The sequence below is a fragment of the Dama dama genome, chromosome 12, assembly GCF_033118175.1.
Source record: "Dama dama isolate Ldn47 chromosome 12, ASM3311817v1, whole genome shotgun sequence".
In the NCBI taxonomy this organism is placed as follows: domain Eukaryota; kingdom Metazoa; phylum Chordata; class Mammalia; order Artiodactyla; family Cervidae; genus Dama; species Dama dama.
Window position 1 is genome coordinate 81,390,096 of NC_083692.1, and position 24,283 is coordinate 81,414,378.

Below are 24,283 nucleotides of genomic sequence, written 5' to 3' on the forward strand. Positions count from 1 at the left end.
TCAAGGGAGGGACAACTGCTGGAGCCTAAAGGTGTAAAGATAAACTTTTCTGTAAATAGAGTGGACTGCCTAATGATATGGCCGATCATGAGAGGTACTTGGCATTTAGTACTAACTCCCTCAGGGAACTGATAAGCTGACAGTATACAGGATCGTGCAACTGCATTTGCCTTACAATGTTAGTCTACCACAGCCAGTGGGGGCGCTGGAGGGACATGAGACGTCTCCAGCTCTTTATAAAAACGTTTTCTGAACTCTCATCAACTTTCTCTTCCTAGATCTGAATATGATGAAAGCTACAACCTGCAAGGAAATTTGTGGTTCAGGAAACTGTGGGTTAATTTCTTGACTTTTTTTTTTTTTAAAAAAAAAGGAGAAAAAAAGAGAGACCATTCTAAAATGTTGATTCTAAGAATTCTATCATTAATAGCAGTCTTTTTTTTTTTTAATGAAAAAACAAGTCAGGCAAACCATTTGTGATTTCTTTTTAAAACTCTCAGAATCAGCAAAAAGAAACATATTCATTATTATCCCCAACATGTAGAAACTTGTTTAAAATGGAAGTATGTGGGAAACTGGTGCACACATACATTGCTAGGAGTGTGAACTGATACACTCTTATGGAGGGCAATATGGTGTTATCAGAACCATGAATGCTTTTACTCTTTAACCCAGTAACCTCTGCTGGACTGAGGATTCCCTTCATAGATCAACTTGCACATATGAAGTGATGCATGGATAGGGTTAAGCATCTCCATATTTTCAATGGTAAAAGATTGGAAACAACTCAAGTATACATCAACAGTGGACTGGTTAAATAAAGTATGATATGCTATATAATAAAATACTATACAACTGTGAAAAAAAAACAACCAAAAAAACAAAACAAAAAAAACCATGATGCTCTAGGTCAGTGCTGTCCAGTAGAAGTATGACTTGAACCACCTATGTAATTTTAAACTGTCTACTAGCTACATTTTAAAGGCATAAATAAACTGGTAAATTTCTAGTATTTAATTTAATACATCAAAATGGAGTAGGAAATGGCAACCCACTCCAGTATTCTTGGCCTGGAGAATCCCATGGACAGAGGAGCCTAGTGGGCTAATCTATGGGGTCATAAAGAGTCAGACATGACTGAGCAACTAATATATCAAAATATGATCAACAGGCAAACACTGTAAAACATTGTTAAGATAGTTTATGTTCTCTGTTTTTTTGGTACTAAGTCTTTGAAACCCAGTGTGTGATTCACACTTACACTACATCTCAGTTGAGATGCTGTATTTTAAATGGTTAACGTGAAATGAAATTCTACCAAATCAACAGAGTTTAGTGGGAAAATATTTTACAGTGCTTTAATTTTTAAACCTAAATTTTAAATAAAAGTTAAAATTCTGTTTTTCAGTTGCACCAGTCACATTTCAAGTGCTCAGTAGCCATGGATGGCCTACAGCTAAGGCCCGGACAGTGCAGGTCTTTATGTATTGATCTGTGAGGTACACTGTTCTGCTGAAAAGCAAGCTACCAGAACAATGTCCAAGACAATGTTATCTTTGTATAAGGAAAGGAGGGAACATACAAGGTATATTCTTATTATTTGCTTGTATTTACATTTTAAAAGGGCTTCCCTGGTGACTCAGTGGTAAAGAATCTGCCTGCCAATGCAGGAGTCTGGATCTGATCCCTGAGTCAGGGAGAAGGAAATGGCAACCTACTGCGGTATTCTTACCTGGAAAATTCCAGGGACAGTGAAGGCTGGCGGGCTACCATCCATGGGATCGCAAGAGTCAGTCACAACTTAGCGACTAAACAATAACAACAACATTTTAAAAATTGGAAGGATGAGTACACAAGAGACTAATAAAAGTCATTATCTGTCGGGAGTGAGAGTGAACAGTATGGATGGGGCAGAGGTTGAAGTAAGACTTTTTACTATATATCTTTTTATACTGCTTTGATTTTTAACCACATTAAGCCTCATATGCATGCATGTGGGAATATTTGGGTAAACAAGAATTCCTATTCCAACATGGCATAAACTCAAGGAAGAGATGAGAGCAGGACCTAAATAAATCAGTCTACGGGAACTCTGTACTATCTTTACAACTATTCTGTAAATCCAAAGCTATTCTAGAATAAAAAGTTTATTAGAAAATAAATGAGCGGTTCCTGGCCCTGGCCTGACTTCCTCTGGTCCTCTGACTTCCCACCTCTAGTCCACTGTGGGTCCCCTGAGACATCACTTGGCTAGCTCACACATCCCTCCATGTCAGCTCGGCCAGATTGGGAGAGTTTTCTCCACAGACACTGCCATTCCCGGAGGCGGCTGCCTCCATGGATGGCATCACACATCCCAGTCAGTCACCACCCTGAGGGATCAACCAGGACCCCCCTGGGCTCCTCTCCTTACTCCTCCCTCAACACCAGTCAGCCCCCAGGTCTCAGAGAGCCAGTCCCCGACCGGCTGTCTCATCCCACCACCCTGCTGACTTACACTGTCACTGCTGCATCACGCGGCTCCTCACACATTGGCTTTGCTGCAGAGCTTGTTCCTGAAGTGGCCTTCCTTTTTCACAGGCGTTTTAAATCCCCACTTTATCCCAACCAAACCCCACAAGGCAAAGCTGGCTGACCTCCCAGAATTCCATGCTCTCTCAGGATCCGGTACTCAGCATGCTTTATTGTAATCAGCCACATTTCTTTGTTCCTGATAAGAATGAGGTGGAATCCCTAGGCAGTGCAAGGCAGGTTCTAGAGTGTGTCTTATTACCCCTTGGATCCTTGGGAACTATCACGATGTTTAGCAAATGTCACTAGATTAGATCCTGCAGCCCCTCAGTTCAGGGCTCTGGCGTGGCTGTGCCGGAACAGGAATGGCCTTCTTCCCTGACAACACCTTTGAGATGAGCCATTTTATGGCTCTTACTCTTCAACTTAGCCAAACCACCCTTCCTTAGAACGTCACACATCTCTTCCCTCTGCCTCTTCTCCCCGACTTTTTACCTAGTTAACCTCTAACCACTGTTCGTTACACCCTAACCCAAATCTCAACTGGGTAACTCTTCTACACTTTCCAATAGCACCGTACTTTTTTCTTTCATAGCATTTATCAGTTTGTGTGTATGTGTGTGTGTGTTCATTGTTTAATGTCTATTTTTTCCCTACACTATTAGCCCAGACAGGCAGGGGCTATGTTTGTTTTGCTTACTATTATACATACAATGGGCAATCTTGGTGGCTCAGTGGTAAAGAATATGCCTGCCAAGGCAGGAGACTTGGGTTCAATCCCTGGGTCGGGAAGATCCCCTGGAGAAGAAAATGGCAACCCACTCTGGTATTCTTGCCTGGAGAATCCTGTGGACAGAGGAGCCTGGAGGGTTACAGTCCGTGGGGTTGCAAAGAATCGGACATGGCTTAATAACTAAACAATGAAAACAACAATACATACAACATATAATCTTTGACACTTAAAGATGCTTCAGCAAGGTTTAGTGAATGAAAGAATGAAATATTTTGTTGATTTTCATGAAATTTCATTCTTTCATTCACTAAACCTTGCTGAAGCATCTTTAAGTGTCAATGAAATTTCATGAAAATCAACAAAATATTTCATGCCAATGTTTCTAATGTTTTGGGATTTAGTAAAAAGAAGTCTGTATACCTAACCACTTGCCATTCATACATTCCTACATTTTAATAGTTGATCTCCTTATCTTTGAAAGTCCACCTCTTGGAGTCTCCTTTAAGGAGATGGCTCCTCTGTGCCACCTTTTCTAACTTTCTCAGTTAAGTGACTTGCTCTGCGCTCCCACAGCACACTGTACCTGCTGCTACTGAAACACACACCGTCTCTGAGCTCCTGCCATGGCCAGCCACTGTGCGAGGGGTTTAAAAAAGACACAGAGGCTGCCCAAAAGGAAGGGAGAATGCATCACACTCACCCAGGGAGCTTCCCTCCCTGGGGCCTGCGATGCTGTCCCCCCACCCAGCCAAACATCACTGGCTAAGGAACCCACTGTTAACTGAAGAGTCTGACAAATGCCCTCAAAGTGCTGGGGTAGAAAAATGGTTTGGTGTGGATAATGGGAAGGAAGAGAAGAGGAATACTCCAGGAAATACCAAATTTACTATAAGACAGAAAGAACAGAAGCCAATATTAAGAACTCGAGTCTAGGATAGAGGAGTGTGGAAGCTTAGAGGAGTGAGACTCTAGTGAAGAATGGTCAACAGTGTCAGGTGATGTCCAGGGATAGCGTAAAAATACGGCTAAAAATCTGCACTGAAATCAGCAGTCAGGAGGCGCTATGCACTGTAATGTCTGTGTACCTGTCATTCTGTCCTTCCCCTCTAGTTCCCCCTTTAGCGAAAACTCCAAAGAACATTCATCTTTATATCTTGCATATCTGTTGAATAAAAAAAGAATGCCAATCGCTGACACCCCCTATTTCCTCTCATCATACTTTGACACCCCCTATTTCCTCCCATCATACTTTGGCCCATCCCCTCATGCTGTCCAGCTCTGCAGTCTCCTTGAGGTACAGTGGCCAGAACCCCACACAACTCCAAGTTGGGGTCACACTGCACTTTTATATAAAGACAGCCTCAGGCTTTGACTTTCAAGTATTATAAATTATGAACTTCATTTCCAGATTTTAGCTATCCATGTTCTCCTTGGTCCCTGTCATTATAAGTAAGAGTTACAAGTTACTACAAAGATAAACCAAAACGAAGCCAAGAAAGTAAGAGAAAAGGACCTAAACAAACGGACACAGAGGTTAGATGTAGACAATCTAACGTCCAAGGCTGGTGGGAAAAACTACCTGCGTCCTCACCCTAACCAAGCCTGTTTCCCTTGGTGTTGATACTGTCATTGAGCCAGTTTCTCGAGTGCTTTAGAAACCTCTCAGGTCTGACTTCACCTACTAGTTTGAGCAAGCAAGCCAAGAGGGTATCATAGTGGTCGCTGGCTTTTAGCTAGGTAAATTAGCTTTAAAACCATGCTAGATATGATTATAAGGGCCCTAAAGAAAACACAGCATTTAACTTTTATGGAAATAACAAGAGAAAGTGCTCACATTTGCTACAAATACCCTGACTGAGAGGAAAAGAGCACAGGAGAATATGGTTACAAAAATAACTTGATGACTAACCATTTGACAATTCACAACATGAGTGAGAGCCCAAGCCCAGGGTACCAAAAGGTACTATGAACGTGAAGCACTGACATGCCAGATGACTTATTTGAAAAGCAGACTCTGACTTAACCATCATGATTGTTTTTCTAACTCACTTTCCTTGGAGCTCAGCGTTTGTGAGGTTCAAATTACACTGAAAACAGGAAAGAAAATATCCATGATAAAGGAGCTGCTACAGAATATGAAGGTGATGTGCAGAATGAAGAAAGAAAGCAAAAGAGTTGGATTTTTTAATCTTAAAATGTCAACAATCACAACCAATTGCTATTTATTAAGCAAATAAAGGACAAAAACTAAGTAACAAAAATAATTTATAGTTGGTATGAAGATAGATTTTGATCTTAGATTTGAATATGGACATTTTTCACTACATTTAGAAATACACAATATTGTACTTGAAGAATAACTGTCTTACTTGGAAAGAACTACACCACACTTACCATGCAGATAAACACCGTGCTATCTCAGTTCAAACTAACACACCCATTCAATAACCTGCCTCAATTTAGAGTTATATTTTCCTGATTTGTAAGAGGTATATAAACAATTTGGCTTCATGCTGAAATACAGGCTGTTTTGAAGGTGTAAGATAAATAAATACTAGTGAATAATGTCAACAAAACAAAGACTACATTTTAGAATGTTTAACATCTAGAAATCACAGTATGCCATGAAAAGTCACAATTTGTCCCAAAAATATTTATTAAGGACCTAACATGTGCCAGTCATGTACCAGATTCTATGATTCAAAGTCAAATAACACATGGCCCCCACCCCCAGGGACCAATAGTTTGAGGAAATCAATCAAATGAACCATTCAGCAGGAACAAACAAAACAAACATGGCAAGTTCATGTTTCTTCAGAAGCACAGCAAAGAGGCATTCGATTATCAGGTCCAGAGGAAACAACCCCAAAATGGTTTTCAAGAAACTTTATTTTGAAATAATTTATTTTTAGGTTTGCAAAATAGATTTTCAAACATCTATGTCAATACAGAAAACAGTGTAATGAACTACCAATGCACCCATCTTCCGGTCACAATTTTCATAATGTGGTCAATCTTATTTCACAGCTCCATAATAGCATCACATGTCTTTATCACTGTTAATGTTTCTGATTTTATTTTACACAGCTTCATTTTTTTTGAATAGGGGTCCAAATATGATCTATATACTATGACAATTAATATGTCACATAAGTTTGGTAAACTTATGTTCTTTCTTTCATCTCTTTTTTTCTCCTTACTTTTCTTTCTTTTTTTTTGAAGAAACTGGGTCATTAATCCTCTAAATGAGAGATTAGCTGGGTTGTTTTTTTTCTTCTAACTGTAAAGGGCCAGTGAGTAAATATTTTAGGTTTTGTGGAATCTGTAGTCTCTGTTACAAGTATTTAAGTCTATGGCTGCCCTCTGTAGCATGAGAACAGCCATAGCCGCTGAGCGTGACGGTGTTTCAACAAAACTTTATTTGTGGACATTGGGATTTGAATTTCATATAATTTTCACATCTTGCACAATATTGTTCTTTTGTTTTTTCCCAACCATTTAAATAATGTAAAAACTGTTATCACAAGTCACACACACACACACACACAACCAGGCAGTGAGGCAGGTCTGTCCCATGGGCTATACTTTGCTGATTCCTACTCTAGAGTTATCCTTGCTAACTTTTGTAATTGTATCCTTATTGTTTTTTAATAGATACCTCTGTCTCAATTCTTATAGACTGGTAATCAGATCAAGAAGCTAGATCAGTTCAGGTTTGATTTTTTTCCCTTAGATTTTTGTACCTACTTCCTACGTGGTCATGAGTGATTCCACAGAAATCTCTTTTAGGCCTTTTTTGGCGAAGCTAGCAGCCATTGATCATCTTTGCCAAGACCCATTGATTTCATCAGTGGTTGCAAAACAAGGTTTAAGTTTTTTCATTCATTTTTTTTTCTTTTTAAAATATATTTATTTTTGGTTTTGGCTGTGCTGGGTCTTCATGGCTATGTGCAGGCTTTCTCTAGTTGCAGCGAGCGGGGGCTACTCTCTGGTTGCAGTGAGCGGGCGTCTCACTGCGGTGGCCTCTCCTGGTGCAGAGCACAGGCGCTAGGGTGCACGGGCCCAGGAGTTGTGGCACACAGGCTCAGTTGCCTCATGGAACCAGGGGTCAAACCGGTGTTCCCCTGCATTGCAAGGCAAATTCTTAACCACTGGACCACCAGGGAAGCCCCTCATTCATTCTTCATTTATGAGCTAAAATATATCTATAAAAAGAAACTGTTTCGTCAACTACTTTGTTACTCTAGGTAAAAATAGTAAACAGGATAAATGCTTGATTTTTTTCTTATATTTGCCAGCTTTCAAAATAATGAGGTGGTTCCCTAGTACACTCCAATGATGACAATGGGGGTATTTTTGAAGTATCATTTGAAACTCACAAATTAAAATGTATTTGCTGTTTCAATCCATTGCAGTTATTGATCCTCTTTGTTAGTGAGAACCTTCTCAAGTTGACTTCTGAATTCTGAAAAGCCTTTACTAATCTCAAGGCATCAGAAGCTCGGCTGATTCCTTGTTTCTTCCTGTACGGAGGATGAAATCACACAGGTCTTCAGCTGTCAGTGATTTAGCCTCATATATTCTGAGGGTCAAAGAAATGCCTTGTCTTCTGGTTGTGTTGTAGATGGCATTCATGGGTAACTGGCTTTGCCTTCCTATTTCATTTATTTTTATGGAGAGATCTGAGAAGATTCAGGGCTTCCATGGTGGTTCAGATGGTAAAGAATCTGCCTGCAACACAGGAGACCTAGGTTCGATCCCTGCGTCGGGAAGATTCCCCTGGAGAAGGGAATGGCAACCCACACTCTAGTATTCTTGCCTGGAAAACGCCATGGACAGAGGAGCCTGGTGGGCTACACAGTCCATGGGGTCACAAAGAGTTGGATACAACTGACTAACACTTTGAGAAGATTCAAAAGCTATGATGCCATTTCTGGCCAAGAAGGAATATGAGAGTCAAAAATTATACTTCTGTCATAAACAACGAGAAACCCGGACAAACTCCTGGCAACAACTGTGGTCAGACAATGGAAAGCAGGTGGCGCAGGACTGTGATACTTGATAAAAAGGTAACAAATGAAGTGAGCCCTAAACAAAGGGAGGGACATACATGTTCACAGACTAGATTATGACAGTGTTAAGACTGAACTCTCTCCAAGGTGACATACAGACTTGAGGAAATCCCAGTTAAAACCTTGTAGAAATTTATAGATCAGACTTTAAAATTCATATGAATACACAAAAGACCTAGAATAAGCTTGAAAATGGCAGGATTGAAAGAATTACACCACTAGTTTCAAGAGCACTATAAAATTAGGGTAATCAAGACAGTACGGTTTTGGCATAAGAATAGGCATGTCATGTCACAGAACAGACTCCAAAAACATACCCTCACATACATGGGCCATTAATTTTAATAAAAGTGCCACATTAGTTCAATGAAGAAAGTATATAGTCTTTCAAACAAATGGTATTGGGACAACTAAATTTTTAATATCGGGGAAAAAACCCTTGACCCTTACCTCACACCATGTATAAACATTAACTGAAAATAAATTCAGGCCTAATAAATTAATTACAGGCAAAGATTTATTTTACAGGACACAAAAAGTATGAACCATGAGGCAACATTTCATAAACTGAACTGAAAAATTTAAATCTTTAGCTCTTCCAAAGACAATAATAAGATGAAAAAGTAAGCCAAAAAGTAAACCACAGTATGGGAGAAAATGTTCACAGTGCACACATCAGATAAAGGTCTTAAAATTCAGAATATATATATTTTAAAAACCTCTTGACAGAATATCCAGAGAAAAACCATAATTCAGAAAGACATATGCACCCCAATGTTCACAGCAGCACTCTTTACAATAGCCAGGACATGGAAGCAACCTGCATGTCCATCAGTAGAGGAACAGATAAAGAAAGTGTGGTACACACATACAATGGAATATTACTCAGCCATAAAATGGTATGAAACTGGGTTATTTGTAGAGACATGAATGAACCTAGGAAGTGTCATACAGGGTGAAGTCAGTCAGAAAGAGAAAAACAAATATATATTAACACATATATGTCAAATCTAGAAGAATGGTATAGATGATCTTATTTGCAAAGCAGAAACAGACACAGACGTAGAGAACGAATATATGGATATCAAGGGGGGGGGACGATTTGGGAGATTGAGACTTAACACATGTACTCTATGGATACTATGTATAAAATAACCAATGAGAACATCCTGTATAGCACAGGGAACTCTACTTAATGTTCTGTGGGGACCTGAATGGGAAGGAAGTCCAGAAGGGAGGAGATATGTGTACACCTACGTTTGATTCATTCTGCTCTACAGCAGAAACTAACACAACACTAAAGCAACTATACTCCAAAACAACAATTAATTTAAAAAATAAAAACTTCTGACAAACAACTCAATAGGAAAAAGGTAAAATTGATAAAAAGGTAACAAATGAAGTGTTACCTTTTGATCATTCTAATACAAAAGAGGAGCTATTAATGGCTAACAAACACCTTAAAGTATACTCAACATTTATTATCAGAGAAACGCAAATTAAAATCACAATGAGATACCATTACAAACCCAACAGGTAAGCTAAAATTAAAAAGATTAACAATACCAAGTGTTGCCTAGGATAAGAAGCAGCTGGAATACTCATGCATTGCTGGTCAGTTTATAATGGTCCACAACTACTTTGGAAAACAATTTGGCAGTTTCTTATAAAGTATAAAACATACTTACCATACTATCCAGCAATTTCACTCTTAGGAATTTTCCCAGGGAAAAATAAAATACATACATACACAAAACCTTATACACTAAAAAGAAAAAAAAAAAGGGAAACTTGTACAGTAATGTTCATGATAGTTTTATTCATAAAAGTCTCAAATCAGAATCAACTCAATGTTCAGGAACATGTAATTGGATAATCTATGGAATATTCATAAGATGGAATACAACTATGCAGGAAGAGAGAATGAGCTACAATGACATGGGTGAATCTCAAAAACATGCTAAGTGAAAAAAGTCATACATGTAATAGTTCATATTATACAATTCTGATTATGTGAAACTCTAGAAAATACAAATTTAATCTGTATTTTCTACAGAAAGCAGATAGGTCAGTAATTATCTAGGATATTTACAGAAAAGTTTTCTCCCTTTAAGGGTCATAAAAATGTTCTACATATCGACTGTGGAGGTAGAAGTTATCCAAAGGCCTTTTACTGTATATAAGGGGAGGGGTCTGAGACTGTGCCGCCAACATCTTCCCAGGATCCTGGGCTGACTTCTGAAGGACAAGTCTAAATCACTGGATTAAGAAGAGGTAGTACAACACGAGCAAAGATAGAGGCAAAAAATAACTTAGGATTCAGGAAGTACAAACTGCTCCACATATGGCTGAAGGAATGTGTACATAGATAACAACACTAGGATAGGAGGCTGGGAAGACAAGTAGAGTCTTTGAAAGGGCCCTTTTCTGCTGGATCAAAAAGTTTATATCTATCAAAATGTTCACATAATTCTTCTAGTTCCTGTCACTGTGGTTAAATACATTGATTTTTTAAAATATTAAGCTATTCTTGCATACTTGAAAAAACCTGCTTTTGGCTGGTGCACTGGGATGACCCTGGGGGATGGGATGGGGAGGGAGGTGGGAAGGGGGTTCTGGATGGGGAACACATGTGCGAATGTGGCTGATTCATGTCGATGTTTGGCAAAAACCACTACAATATTGTAAAGTAATTAGCCTCTGATTAAAATAAATAAATTAATTAAAAAAAAGAAAAAACCTACTTTGTTGCAACATATTATCCTTTTTCTGCATTCAATTTGCTAATGTTACATTAAAGACTTTTACATTAACAAAAGGTCAGTAAGAGAGATCCTTCTATATTATTCTTTTGATATCTTTCTTATAAGAAAAATTAGGAACGTCCTTCTTCTTCTGTTGTCTGCAAGAGTTTGTGCAAGACTAGTATTGGTTCTTCCTTAAATGTCTGAAAGAATTCGCCAGACAAATTATGGGCCTTGAGGTTTTCTTCATGGGAAGGTCTTAAATAATGGATTTTCTTTTCTTAATAAATATCCTATTACTTAGATTTTCTATTCTTTTTTTCTGTTTTGGTAAGTTGTATTTTTCAAGAAATTTGTACATTTCATCCAAGAAATTTGTACATTTCATCCAAACAACCAAATCGCATGATATAAAGATGTTAAAAGTATCTTCTTTTAATTTCTTTAATGTTTAATGCGATTCAAGTGGTATCTCCCTTTTCATTCTTAATATTACATCTTCTCTATTTTTTGAAAAATCAATTTTTGTTAGGGTTCATCAATTTTGTTAATCTTTTCAAAGCACTTATTTTTGGCTTTGTTGGTTATTTTTCCATATTTGCTTTCTAATTCATTGATTTCTTCTGTTTCTTCCCTTCTGTTTTCTTTACACTTGATGTGCTATTTTTCCATCAATTTAAGCTCTAAGTTTAAATCACTGATTTTCAGTCTTTCATCTTTTCTTATCATGGAGATTAGATCTGATAAATAAAGTGCCTGAAGAACTATGGACAGAGGTTCGTGACATTGTATAGGAAGCAGTGATCAAGACCATCCCCAAGAAAAGGAAATGCAAAAAGGCAAAATGGTTGTCTGAGAAGGCCTTACAAATAGCTGAGGAGAAGAAAAGTGAAAGGCAAAGGAGAAAAGGAAAGATATACCAAACTGAATGTACAAAGTCCTAAGAATAGCAAGGAGAGATAACAAAGTGATCCTCAGTGATCCTCAGTGATCAATGCAAAGAAATAGAGGAAAACAACAGAATGGGAAAGACTAGAGATCTCTTCAAGAAAATTAGAGATACCAAGGGAACATTTCATGCAAAGATGGGTACAATAAAGGACAGAAATGGTATGGACCTAACAGAAGCAGAAGATATTAAGAAGAGGTGGCAAGAATACATAGAAGAACTATACAAAAAAGATCTTCATGACCCAGATAACCACGATGGTGTGATCACTCACCTAGAGCCAGACATCCTGGAAGGTGAAGTCAAGTGGGCCTTAGGAAGCATCACTACGAACAAAGGTACTGGAGGTGATGAAATTCCAGTTGAGCTATTTCAAATCCTAAAAGATCATGCTGTGAAAGTGCTGCACTCAATATGACAGCAAATTTGGAAAACTGAGCAATGGCCACAGGACTGGGAAAGGTCAGTTTTCATTCCAATCCCAAAGAAAGGCAATGCCAAAGAATGTTCAAACTACTGCCCAATTGCAGTCATCTCATACGCTAGTAAAGTAATGCCCAAAATTCTTCAGGCCAGGCTTCAGCAATATGTGAACTGTGAACTTGCAGATGTTCAAGCTGGATTTAGAAAAGGCAGAGGAACCAGAGATCAAATTGCTAATATCCACTGGATCATAGAAAAAGCAAGAGAGTTTCAGAAAAACATCTACTTCTGATTCATCATCTACACTAAAGCTCTTGACTGTGTGGATCACAACAAACTATGGAAAATTCTTCAAGAGATGGGAATACCAGACCACCTGACCTGCCTCTTGAGAAATCTGTATGCAGGTCAAGAACCAACAGTTAGAACCAGACATGGAACAATGGACTGGTTCCAAATCAGGAAGGGAGTACATCAAGGCTGTATACTGTCACCGTGCGTATTTAACTTATATGCAGAGTACATCATGCAAAATGCTGGGCTGGAATCAAGATTGCTGGGAGAAATATCAATAACCTCAGATATGCAGATGACACCACCCTTATGGCAAAAAACGACGAAGAACTAAATAGGCTCTTGATGAAAGTGAAAGAGGAGAGTGAAAAAGCTGGCTTAAAGCTCAACATTCAAGAAACAAAGATCATGGCATCTGGTCCCATCACTTCATGGCAAATGGATGAGGAAACAATGGAACCAGTAACAGACTATTTTCTTGGGCTCCAAAATGACTGCAGATGGTGACTGCAGCCATGAAATTAAAAGACACTTGCTCTTTGGAAGTAAAGCTATGACCAACCTAGATAGCATAATAAAAAAGACATTACCTTGCCAACAAAGGTCCTTACAGTCAAAGCTATGGTTTTTCCAGTTGTCATGTTTGGATGTGAGAACTAGACTATAAAGAAAGCTGAGTGTCAAAGAATTGATGCTTTCGAACTGTGGTGTTGGAGAAGACTCTTGAGAGTCCCTTGGACAGAAAGGAGATGCTGAAGCTGTAGCTCAAATACTTTGGTCACCTAATATGAAGAACTGACTCATTAGAAAAGACCCTGAAGCTGGGAAAGACTGAAGGCAGGAGGAGAAGGGGATGACAGAGGATAAGATGGTTGAATGGCATCACTGAATCGACAGACATGAGTCTGAGCAAGCTCCAGGTGTTGGTGATGGACTGGGAAGCCTGGTGTGCTGCAGTCCACGGGGTCATAAAGAGTTGCACAGGACTGAGTGACTGCACTAACTAACTGACTAATCACAGAGAGCTGGGCCATAAAGAAGGCTGAGAGCCGAAGAACTGATGCTTTCAAACTGTGGTGCTGGAGAAGACTCTTGAGAGTCCCTTGGACTGCAAGGAGATCAAACCAGTCAATCCTAAAGGAAATCAATCCTGAATATTCATTAGAAGGACTGATGCTGAAGCTCCAATACTTTGGCCACCTGATATGAAAAGCCGACTCATTGGAAAAGACCCTGATGCTGGGAAAGATTAAAGGCAGGAGGAGAAGGAGATGACAGAGGGTGAGATGGTTGGATGGCATCGTTGACTCAATGGACATGAATTTGAGCAAGCTCCAGGAGATAGTGAAGGACAGGGAAGCGTGGCATGCTGCATTCTATGGTGTCACAGAGTCAGACATAACTGAGCGGCTGAACAACAATATACTTTTATAATGACTACAAAATGTCCTCTAAGCACCCCTTAGACTAACAAATACTTGACTTTGGCACTTATACATACTTTAAAATGTGCATTCAATCATTCTGGGTACAGTGTTGTATGTATGTTGACAAGGTCAAGACTGTTCATTGTTTTATCCTCTAGTGCTTACTGACTTTTATCTGCTCTACTATTTGCTATTAAGAGAGGTGTATTACATGTAAATCCATGGCTGATTCATGTCAATGTATGACAAAAACCACTATAATATGGTAAAGTAATTAGCCTCCAACTAATAAAAATAAAAAATAAATAAATAAGAAAAAAAAAGAGAGGTGTATTAAAATTTCCCACCAAGACTGGATTTGTCTACTTTCTCTTAAGTATTTTTTTTGTGTGTTAAAAAAATTTTTAAGTTTATCCCAGTCATTTAGCTCTGCTAAGGAGACTTTCTTTATACCTTGGCCCATCCCCAAGGTGCCTATAGCTTGAGCACACAGTTGTTGCAGCACACACCACTCTGTCCTATGTAGCTTTCTGGTCTGTGAGTCCCTTGAGAGCAAGGGCCATATACACACTTCTATCTCTTAGCTCAAGAATAACATTCAAATGCTGAAGAGGGTCAAAAGGCACAAATTTCTAGCTATAAAACAAGTCATGAAGATGTACTATATACCACGGTAACTATAGTTAATAATGTTCTATAGTATGTTTGAGAGTTGCTAGGATAGTAGATCTTGAAAGTTCGCATCAGAAGAAAAAATAATTTAACTATGTAAGATGACAGACGCTAACCAGATTATTGTGGTGATCATTTCTCAGTGTATACAAACATCAGATCAGTACGTCATATACCTGAAACTAATAAAATGTTAATGCTATTTACACCTCAATAAAAGTAAAATTTTAAGAAGAGTGATATTCAGTAGGCATTTATTACTGAATGAATAAAAATGTCCAATGACATAAAAGAAGTCATGGATTGACTTCTTATAAACAAATATAATGATGATTACAAACTCCTGGGAACTAGATTAGAAGTACTGTTTTAAAAAAGGTAGTTACAGATAACACATAACACAACTGAACTATGCAAGGCTAGGAAAATGAGGGCATCATACAAACCTATCAAAGCCATTGCAAAATAAAACTACCGTTTGGTTCAGACGTACATCCAGCACAAAAGGAACGAGGTGGTAGCGGTGGTGTGCTACATGCAGCTTCTGGTAAATTGAACCCCTAACATTTCCATGGCTTTGGCTACAGGCACCCATCCTTAGTGCAAAGTGTAATAAACTAGTCCTTAAGGAAATCTGTATAACTGGCTGAATTAGTCAGTATGTCTTTAGAATTTTTTTTAATTGTGATTAAAAAATACATAAAACTTAACCATCACAATCATTTTTAAGTGTATGGTCAAGTGGTACCAAGTACATTCACACTGTTGTACAACATATCCCCAGAAACTTCTCATCTTACAAAACTGAAATTCTGTACCCTTTAAACAATAGATCCTCATCTCCCCCTCCCCCGGGAAACCACCATTTTCCTTTCTGTCTCCATAAATTTGACTACCCTGAGGACCTCACAGAAGTGGAATCATATAGTGTTTGTCTTACTGGGACAGGCGTGTTTCACTTAGCATAATGTTTGAGGTTCATTCCTGTTGTAGCATGTGTCAGACTTCCCTTCATTTCTAAGGATGAATATTATTCCATTGTCAGATATACCACATTTTCATTTATCCATTCATTTGTTGATGGGTACATGGGTTGCTTCCACCTTCTGCCTATCTACTATGAATAATGCTGATAAAACATGGGTGCACAAACATCTCTGAGACCCCCTGCTTTCAATTCTTTCAGACATATACACAGAAGTGGAGCTGCTGGGTCACAGGCTGCTCAATCGTTCAGTCGTGTCCGACTCTTTGCAACCCCATGACTGCAGCACTCCAGGCTTCCTTGTCCTTCACCATCTCCCAGAGCTTACTCAAACTCAAGTCCACCAAGTCAGTAATATCATCCAACCATCTCATCTTCTGTCGTCCCCTTCTCCTCCTGCCTTCAATCTTTCCCAGCATCAGGGTCTTTTCTAATGAGTCAGCTCTTCGAGTTAGGTGGCCAAAGTAAGGGAGGTTCAGCTTCAGCATCAGTCCTTCTAATGACTATTCAGGATTGATTTCCTTTAGGATTGACTGGTTTGATCTCCTTGCAGTCCAAGGGACTCTCAAGAATCTTCTCCAACACCACAGTTCAAAGGCATGAATTCTTTGGCGTTCAACCTTCTTTATGGTCCAACTCTCACATTCAGACACAACTACCGGAAAAACCATAGCTTTGAGTATACATACAGACCTTTGTCAGCAAAGTAGTGTCTCTGCTTTTTAACATGCTATCTAGGTTTGTCATAGCTTTTCTTCAAGGAGCAAGCATCTTTTAATTTCATGGCTGCAGTCACCATTTTACAACCCCACCAACAGTGCACCAGGGTTCCAATTTTTCCAAATCCTCATAAACATTATTATTTTCTGTTTGTTGTTTTATAGTGGTCATCCTGACTTATGTGAGGTGATTGTCCTCATGGTTTTGATCTGCATTTCTCTAATGACTGGTGATATTAAGTATCTACTCAAATACTTGGTGAAGATTAGTTATTATTTAGCATCCCAAATGGGTAGCAGTACATGGAACAAAAATAATTACCTTTCTCTAGCCATAAGAATCAGACCCAGAGGCTCTTTCTATAAGTTATAATAACAGAGAAATCTAGTCATCCTTTATGCTGAAAAGTTGCCTACAAAATACATTGCAGAAGAGGGTATTCTAATATATTGAGCCAAAGGCTTATTTTACAGTTGAAATAGATGTCTGTTGTTTCCATCTGCCCAGCATACCTTCTTCCCTCTTCAGGGAACACATCTTGATCTTCCTTTAGAAAATCACCTTATTTATAACCCATGTGATTCAGACAAGACTGACTTTCTTATCTGGCCCAGATCCAGGGGTGAGCAGGTGACTCAGGCCTCACCTGTCAGCATATCTATTTGCTTCTGACCAAGGTGATTAGTTTATGGATAAGCCTGTGATATAAATGAGAAAAATCCAAGTAAACCCTGAGGTTGTTCCCAAAACTGGGAAGGAGGGACACTCTTCCCATTAGAATTGTAAGGATTAAAAAAAGGCCTTAAGTTGCCAGGGACCACCAGGAGAAATCCTCCCTTAGAGGAAAGCCGAGTTGAGAGAGAAAGATAGAGACACAGAGACACTCAGCTACACAGCTAATGATACTGTTGGAGCCCCTAGGTTCAAGGTCCCAGGGGCCACTCCTATCCTTGGACATGAGAGTTCCACAGGGCAATAAGTCATTTTGTTTAAAGGAAATTGAGCTGGGTTTCTGTTATTTGCAACCCAAAGAATTTAATTAATACATGGATTAAAGCAAACATAATTCTCTTTTTAAGAGTTCAATTATCTATCCAGATTTCCCTGTCTAATTGTCACACCATTTTCAAAACTCCACATCTTCTTGTTTAACTCCACACTGATTAACTCATTTTTAAAAATCTTGCTCCTACTCAATGTCTTAGCAGTATTCACCATAGCTGACCCCCTTTCCTTTTTGAAACATGACTGCCTTGGCTTCTATGACCCTACACTCTCCCAGCTTTCCTCCTATCCTTGACAGCTCCTTCTCTGCCACCTCCTTTGCTATCTTAACCTCCTCAACCTCCTCTTTCCATTGTTCATTTTTTTTATCCCCTCCCCAGGATATTCTCACCACATCCACAGCCTCAATTACTATTTAAATGCCTGTGATTCCTAAATCTTATCTCTAGCGCAGACCTCTCTCTGACCTTCAAAGAACCCGTTTAACTGTTAAACAGTAAAGAGAACGTGTGGAACTGACATCTCTGCTTGAGTGTCTCAAAGACACCTCAAATTCCAACTGTCCAGAACCAGAGCTGTAGTAATCACACACACTCGCTGCCAGGCTGGCTCTCCTCTGGAGTCCCCTAACCAGAACGAAGGATGCCACCTTCAGCTGAGCCAGAAACCTAGATGTTCCCCATCACTCTCCTCTCTACCACTGCCATTTCCAATCTGCCACTAGTTACTGATTCTACCTTTAATATCTCCTCAATCAACCCACTGAATCAACTCCAAGCATCTGAGTATGAGCCACCTTGATTTAGTAACTAGCTTCCTAAAGCATCTTCTTGCCCATCCAGCCTTTTTGCTGCACACCTGTGAGAAGATCATTTTCATTTAAAAAAATACAACTGTCACTCCCCTGCGTAGAATCCTTCAAAAATGTCCTACTGTAACACAGCAGGACAAGCACAGCCCTCAGCAGGCGGCCACCGCTGTGCCTCGTGACTGCAGCCTGTTACCAGGGAACACGTCTTGCTAAGCCACTGCTCATGCCTCAGTGGGCCCCACCCGCGAGCAACCAACTGTCAGGCAGCGACTGCTAGTGTCCTGCTCAGCTACTGGTCAGCGCCACAGTGGCCCTGCCCACTGGCAACCGTCAAGGAGGGACCACTGGGGAAGTGATTCAGTCAAGGCTTAGCGGCGTGGTGGTCATTAGTGAGGTAAGAGGCGGATTCAGGTCTTTTCCTGGAGGCCCCTCCTGCTCACCCAGCCTTGGGCCAGTGGGTGAGTTGGAGGGCCCAGGAAACAAACTGGGGACTATATCCTGCAGAGCTCCAGAGCCCTCACTAAGGCCCTCCATTAGCCATGACCCAGGCCTTGAGGAGCAGTGAACGTCTCATCCCTGTCTCTGCGACCTACGAGCAGTGGCCTGGGCTGCAGTCCATGATACCTGGGGTCTCCCATTTGCGCAGCCTGAGGACACTGAGGGCCAGTTTGGGTTGGGTGCCTGGCTCCCTCAGGGACGACAGCTGGGCAGGATGTGGGAACCTGGCCCTGAAGGAGCTGCCAACTGAGCTCTGCCTCCTCTTAGTCAGGACCAGGACCTTGGAGGGTGAAAGCCGGGGACTTTGCCCTTTCTGGTCAGAAGAGAGAATAACATTCATCTGGTAGAGATTTACAGGAACATCCTTACCTGACCATGACCTGACCTGAAGAAGTCTGCAACAACCAACCACGCCCCTCCCTCACCTTTTGCTTTCGAAGGGGCTTTGCTGAAAGCTTTCAGTAACTTTGGGGTTCTTAGGGCATGAGCCACTCATCTCCTTGGAGCAATCATTCTCTGTTCCAAACTCTAGTGTTTAGTATTGATGGGCCTCACAGTGAGTCAGGCATACAGGCTTGAGAATTTGGTAACACTATTTATCCCAGGATAAAAACCAGCTCTTTTATATGGTGTGCAAAGGAATAAGTGGGGAGAGTGAAGTATATGAACACCTACATATCTAGTTTATAAACAGAAGACGTTTGAAAGTCATAAACTGCCAAGAAATCCTAAGGACTATTAAGGACCTGAAATCTCTTAAGACAAAGGTCTAAAGACATGGAAGACACCTCTGCTCTGGTGAAGTTCTCTCAACCCCCGTCCCCAAAAAACTGTTGGGAGCAGTGGAATCCATAGGTGTGGTCTCAGAAAACTATAGCACTTTGGGGGCTTATACAAATCCTTCACAACATCTCTTTGAGTAAGGCTTGGCCCAGAATGCTGTCTCATTTCCAGGGCATGGGGTACTTCATTCATCAATATATTCTCCAAACTTTTGCTGGTCTACCTTAATTTACTTTTTCTTAGGACTCAGCCTGGAAGCAATTTTGTCTGCCTGGGAAATGTTTCTCTATTTTAACATAAAAAATACACATATGCATATGTATACATACAGATAAGAGTAATATATAATGGAAAAAAGTCAAAATGTTAAAAAGCATTTCAGATAAAGAGTAGATCCTCTTCGAAATGCAGATGGCCAACTGGCACGTGAGAAGAGGCTCAACATTACTAATCATCAGGGAAACACAAAACCACCATGAGATATCACCTCACACCTGTCAGAATAGGTATCATCAAAAAGAACATACATAACAAATACTGGTGAGATGTGGAGAAAGAGGAACCCTCATACACTTGGTGGGAATATAAATTGGTGCAGCAACTGTAAAAAACAGTATGGAGATTTCACGAAATACTAAGAGAACTACTGTAAGACCCAGCAATTCTCCTGGGTGTATATCTCAAAAAAAAAAAAAAAAAAAAAAAACACACACACAACAAAACCCAAAGCACTAATTCAAAAAGATACATGTTCCCCAATGTTCACAGCAGCATTATTTACAATCACTAAGATATGGAAGCAATCTAAGTATCCATCAAGACAAATGGATAAAGAGAATGTGGTGTATATATACAACAGAGTACTACTCAGCTATAAAAAAGAATGAAATTCTGTCATCTGCAGCAAGGAAAGGATGGATGTGGATGGTATTATGCTAAGTGAAATAAAGTCAGAGAAAGACAAATACTGCATGATATCACCTACATGTGCAATCTAAAAAGTACAAGAAATTGGTGAACATAACAATAAACAAGCAGACTCTAAGATACGGAGAACAAACTAACAGTTACCAATAGGGAGGGGAGGAGGCGGTTACACATGGCTTAGGGGTGGGAGGTACGAACTATCAAGTTTAAGTAAGCTACAAGGATATATTGTACAACACAGAACACAGCCAATATTTTATAATAACTAAAAATGGAGTATAACCTTTAAAAATTGTGAACCACTATATTGTATACCTTTTTCATAATATAGTAACTCTAAAGGAAAAGGAAAGTGAAGTCACTCAGTTGTGTCTGACCCTTAGCGACCCCATGGACTACAGCCTACCAGGCTCCTCCATCTATGGGATTTTTCAGGCAAGAGTACTGGAGTGGGTTGCCATTTTCTTCTCCAGGGGATCTTCCTGACCCAGGGATCGAACCCTGGTGTCCTGCATTGCAGGCAGACGCTTTACCCTCTAAGTCACCAGGGAAGCCCCTAAAGTATAGTAACTACACTTCAATTAAAAATAATAAATTTAATGAGATTAAAAACTCAGCTCCTCAGTTAAACTAATCACATGCCAAAAGTTGATTCCAAAGGCACATATGGCTATTACCATACTGGACAGTAAGAATTTTCATCATCAGAAGTATTTCTATTGGACTGTGCATATCTATTGTAATACTCATTTAAAACCAATTTTAAAAAATGGGAAATTAAAAATTAGTTAAGTCCTCTTCTCTTCTCTGTCCTCAGCCACCCAGTTCACCTCCCTGAGCAACCACTGAGACCAAGTTTTTATAAAACCTCTAGATAAGTAAGCAGATATACATACATGATATATTTTATCTAAAGTGTACACATAGTCTCCATTTCTGTGGATAATCTTTTTATATCCTTTGCCCATTTCAAATGGGGTTATAATTTATTATTAACTGAACTGCAGACATTCTTTATATAATCCAAGAAATGAACACTTGGTCTTAACTTGAAAAAAAATTTTTTTTTTAGTTTGTCATTTTTCTTCTTCTATTTCAAAAACTTTATGGCCATTTTATCCATGCAGAAAATTTTTATTTTTTTAATACAGCAAAACTTAATCAATTTTTTATAGATTCTGGGTTTCTATATCTGATTAGAGTGGCCTTCCTTACACCACTTTAAATTTTTTTTGGTTTGGTTATGGATTATATCTCCTTCATGGATCACTGCCTTGTTGAGGCAAAGGGGCTTGTGTAACTCAGTGAAGCTATGGCCCTATAGGGCCACCCCAAGACGGACAGGTCACAGTAGAGAGGTCTGACAAAACATGATCAACTAGAGAAGGGAATGGCAAACCACCCCAGTATACCTGCTGTGAGAACAAGGAGATCAAACCAGTCCATCTTAAAGGAAATCAACCCTGAATACTCACTGGAAGGATTGAGGCTGAAGCTGAAGCTCCAATATTTTGGTCACCTGATGTGAAGAGGCGACTCAGTGGAAAAGACCCTGATGCTGGGGAAGATTAGGAGCAGAAGGAGAGGAGGGTGTCAGAGAATGAGATGACTGGATGACATCACTGATGCAATGACATGAACTTGGGCAAACTCTGGCAGATGGTGAGGGACAGGAAGGCCTGGCGTGCTGCAGTCCATGAGGTTGCATAGAGCAGGACACAACTAGGGAATTGAGCAACAATGGATTTTATTGGACATGCCAAAGTTTTCCACATTTGTACAGTCAGTATCTCTTGAATCTTTTCCTTGGTAATTTAGAAAATCCTTTCTAAGTTTCTAATTTATGAAGTCAGCACAGAAATTTATATAAGTACCTTCTCTTAGACCTGTATTGCTTTTGATTTCCTAAGGGGCACCTAAGTTTGACACGGTCATCGGTTTCTCAGGCATATAAGAAAGACAGGATTTACAAAACCCCTTCATTTATTCCCTGGGTCGGGAACATCCCCTGGAGAAGGAAATGGCAACCCACTCCAGCACTTTTGCCTGGAAAACCCCATGGATAGAGGACCCTGGTAGGCTACAGTCCATGGGGTCGCAAAGAGTTCAGACATAACTGAGCGACTTCACTTTCTTTCACTTTTATTCATTTACATTTATATCCTCAAAGATTTACTGCTATAACAATGATTCTACAAATGAATGGATTTAGTTTTGATATAGAAATAAATATGGCTGAATTAAACTATAACCAAGTACATCCACATTATTCACTGCTGATATTAATATCTGATCTAGTTCCTAAAGAATTACATACAGCACTTCGGTTGAAATCATTCCGAGTGGCACTTCAGTTATGTTATATCAGCACCACGGCATCTTTTTAAACTTTTAAGTTTTAGATTTCACAAGTAGTAGTAAATATAACAGGGCAGTGAACCAGCTGAGCTAGGTATAATGCCACCTCTTGCTATTTCAGTACAGCTTAGATAATACTAAGTGACATTAAAAACAGAACAAGACAATGTGGCAAAGCTTTTTCAAAAAGAGAAGGGTCACAATTCAGAGTCCTATTACTCAGTTCTCTATCTTCCATTATTAGAAAATGTGTGTGACAAAAGACCAAATGCAAAAAGGAACGCTTTTAGTTTCTAAGAAATAACAAAGCTTTCCTTAACTTTAATTTATGGGCCTACTATAAGTTTTCTGCATAAAAAGACTAAATCAATACAAAAACATTTATTTATGAAAAGAAAAAAAAACAGCAGTGGGGCATTAATTCTTTTCAGTTTTGAAAGGATGTTCTCTATACAAACCACATTTCTCAGGCATGCCCTCCTCAAATGCTCCATCAGTAGGAATAAAAATAAAAAGAAACCCTTTTCAAATTAAGGAGTACAATGTTAAAGAGCTACAGTAAGCAAGATATAATCAGAATTTTTCTATGAACTATAACCAGGTTAAGACAGAGAACCAGAGCTGAACATTGGATAAGAAATGGCTCTATTTAGGGAAAGGGGCATTGGTTAAAAAAATAATAATTGTAAAAGGATCCAAACCAGCTTGCACCAAAGAGATGGTCAGAAAATTTATACACACAGCATCAGGAAGCAAAAAACTACTTCCATAAGAATCTCGGTGGATCTAGCAAATTTGAGATAAATAGGTTAAGTATACATAGTAGGACCTGACTAATAATACATACATATTTAACTGGTAAACAAACTGACCAAATGCCAAATCAAATTATAGAGAAATTTAAAACTTTGATACATGAGGAATACCAGAAACCGTGAATGCAGGATCATTCACTCAGGGGCTCCTACTACACTGCAGGAACAGTGCTAGGTGAGTGCAATTAAAAGATAAATATGACAGTGAGAGCTCACATACTAGTGAGCAAGGCAACATGAAGCAGGGGAGGGGGCAAAAAGTCACCAGAGAAAATGAGGACTGCAGACACAGATGTACAGAGGAGCAAAGGAATATAGCAGGACCAAAGAATACAACGTAATTTAGACTGGTTACAGAAAAGAATGAAATTCTGTTGTAGAAATTTAGACAGCCCAAGGTCCAGGGTTTCTTAATCCAAATTATTAAAATAGAGTACAATAAAAGGTTTATAGTCTCTAGCAAAATCCATATTTTTTATGCAGTGTATATGTACAATTAATGCTTTAATAAATAACAAAAAACAATGTAAACAGATCATTCCAGGGCAGCCCAATG

General features: G+C 39.3%; 1 protein-coding gene across 1 annotated transcript in view; it reads right to left on the reverse strand.

Moving 5' to 3' along the window:
- Window positions 1–24,283, reverse strand: part of REC114 (REC114 meiotic recombination protein) — a 108,680-nt gene that overhangs the window by 18,663 nt on the left and 65,734 nt on the right. The window lies entirely within an intron of this gene.